Raw genomic sequence first — 2,893 nt, forward strand, 5'->3', positions numbered from 1 at the left:
TTATGGACCATGTTGATTGAACTTATTTCCTGTCAACTTGCAGCCTGATCGAGTGGCAGAATTCTGTAAACGAAACAAATTGCAATTGATCATAAGAGCTCATGAGTGTGTTATGGATGGATTTGAGCGTTTCGCCCATGGGCAGTTGATCACTTTATTTTCAGCCACTAATTATTGTGGTATGCGTCCTCTCACTCATTTCATCACCTATGCAACATAATGTCCGATTGTTTGCTAAGATCGTGCATGCACCAGGCACTGCAAATAATGCTGGCGCCATACTTGTGGTGGGAAGGGGACTAGTTATTGTCCCGAAGTTAATTCATCCACTTCCACCACCTGTTAATTCTCCTGAGTCATCCCCTGAACGTGCCATGGATGCCACATGGATGCAGGTCAGAATGAGTATTTTTGTACTCTTTTAATTTCTTTAGTGAGCCGAAGCATTGATCAAATTGATCTTGGGAATTTCTTTTACCAACATCATGCTTTAAATGGATGGTGGCGTTTTGATTGATTATTTTCCATACTCATTCACCCCTGTTATGGAAGTCCATAAACCATCATAACTCATGTTGTTCTTGTCTTGTGGGATTAGGATAAATTAACTCACAACTGTGGTGAAATTGCAATCATCTGCAGGAACTTAACATACAGCGGCCACCTACACCAACTAGAGGACGGCCGCATTCTGCTGGTGACAGGAACTCTCTTGCTTACATATGATACATAGCCGACCCCCTCCATCTTGACCCTGTATGTTTCTCGTCAGAAATTTCTTCGCCAGTTGCAAGGTACATACATTATACCTCGGGACAGCCAGCCAACAGAGCATCATGGACTCCCAATTTTTCGAGACATTGCCCGGTAGTTAAGTTGATAGTGACTCATCAGTGTTCAGTGCAGTCAGCCCCTCATTGGGGAGCTACATACATAACAGTTCTGAAGGGAAGAATGGAATGTTGTCAGATAATTGTTGGAAAGTGGGAGTCTGTGTGTATCATTGTCGCGGTTTACCTGTAACTGTAGTGTTGTACATGTTTAGATCATTGTTCATCCAGAGCAAGAAGGCTTGTAATGTGTTCCGTATACCGTGTTCGTTACCATTTAGGACGCTGCTTGCACAGCGCAGCTATACAAGTTTTACTGAGTTAGATTGGCTGGAGGAAAACTACCTCCTCGTGATGTTGTAACTGAAGTGTTGTTGATTAAATTTGTTATAGGAATGTTTACAATAAGTTTAGTTTATTTGTGTAACCTCAAGAAAGTGGTTGGTTTAAGTTATATCCTGTTTGGAACGTAGGAGGAATATAGGATACCTTCATTTTCCTTTCTTGAAGAAGTAGGTAGGAGCTCTGCCAATTTATCAAGGCTTTGCTACCTATGTTTTACTGATTTCCTTAAAAAGCTTTTAAATAAAAAATAGATTTTTTTGGCTATGTTTCACAGCAGATTTCAAAACAAGTTCAGCGCAATTCACACCGAGCCCTGGTCCGTTCAGTTAGGCAGGGAATATGATCTCAGAACTGTTCCAATCTGAATGGACACCAGTGTTGCACTCACTCTGGTGCTTGACTAATTTGTCAGCCACAATTGGGGCGTTATCTCGGAATACGGACGACGCACTGCACTGCAGCAGGTTTCACACGTCGGCGTGCAATATTCATGTAGAGCGGACGACTGTTTTGACCAACCGAGGGCCCGAAAGCGTAAAACACTCAGCATGTCTAGGCATTTTCATCTTCTTCCAACTCATTGAAATAAAGAAAAATTGGAAAAAAAATTCCGCTAGAAGGAGGGCTCGAACCTCCGACCTTGTGGTTAACAGCCACACGCTCTAGCCAACTGAGCTATTCCAGCTGTGTTGGCTAGAAGTGAAAAACACCATATTTGATATAGTGGATAAAGTCCAATGTAAGAAATGAAGTGACGAGCTATATGAAGCCCAATCATGACCTATGATCTTACTTTGAGTAGTCACGGTTTACATTTATAATATGTGTAGATAATATATACAGAGGATAAAGTACAGTGTAAGAAATGAAGTGGCGAGCTATATGAAGTCCAAGCATGACCTATGATCTTACTTTGAGTAGTCACGGTTTACATATAAAATGTGTAGATAATATAGTTTCAATAAAAATATACAAATATGTGGAAAGTACAGTATAATTTGATGTAAACATCATCGTAGTTCTAATAAATATTCTTAAAATTACATTAAGTTGTTACACAATTAGAGTTAACTACACATCATAAATTATTTTGCATATTTACACATGCCCCACCTCCACCCCTAGATCTGCTCTGCCAACTGATGTTCCATACTCTCCCCGTCCACGAATAAGTGTACATCTAGTTTTTGTTCTAAGTCAAAGTTTTAAAATTTTGACCAACTATATAGAAAAGAGTAGCAACATATATGCCATCAAATTGGTATGTTATGAAAGTACATTTTAAAACAGATCTATTGATACTAATTTAGTGTCATTGTTCCTTTCGTCATAAATGCTACTACTTTTTTCTTATAAAGTTGGTTTTTAAAACTTTGACTTAGGACAAAAGCTAGATATACACTTATTCGTCGAAGGAGGGAGTATGTGTTTAGTACGCAAACGACGATTTTTTGTCCAAAAGGACCACCTGCCGAATCAAATTGCTAGAAAATACCACATATGGGTCCAAATGACAGAAAAGACCAGCTGCACCATGGCGGCAGGCGCGCCAGCTGACACATGGCACATGCCTCCACGTGCGGAGGCGGCAACCCCTGCCGCCACAGGCCCAGGCGGCAGGAGCCGCGTAACAGGATTCGGTGGCCACGGGCGAGCCGCGACGGAACGGGACTGGGCAGGTGGGCCCCACGGCCACACCACGAGGCGGCCTCTACTGC

General features: G+C 41.6%; 1 long non-coding RNA gene and 1 other non-coding gene across 2 annotated transcripts; one reads left to right on the plus strand and one right to left on the minus strand.

The window, feature by feature from the left end:
* The first annotated feature begins 23 nt into the window (after positions 1–23).
* LOC125509759 lies at positions 24–1,248 on the plus strand. Its single transcript, XR_007284222.1, has 3 exons — positions 24–179; positions 256–395; positions 643–1,248. It is a non-coding gene; the product is annotated as an uncharacterized LOC125509759 (long non-coding RNA).
* A 538-nt stretch (positions 1,249–1,786) lies between these two features.
* Positions 1,787–1,860, minus strand: TRNAN-GUU. The gene has a single exon. It is a non-coding gene; the product is annotated as a tRNA-Asn (tRNA).
* Between the last annotated feature and the right edge of the window lie 1,033 nt (positions 1,861–2,893).

This window comes from Triticum urartu, chromosome 1 (assembly GCF_003073215.2).
Source record: "Triticum urartu cultivar G1812 chromosome 1, Tu2.1, whole genome shotgun sequence".
Taxonomy (NCBI): Eukaryota; Viridiplantae; Streptophyta; class Magnoliopsida; order Poales; family Poaceae; genus Triticum; species Triticum urartu.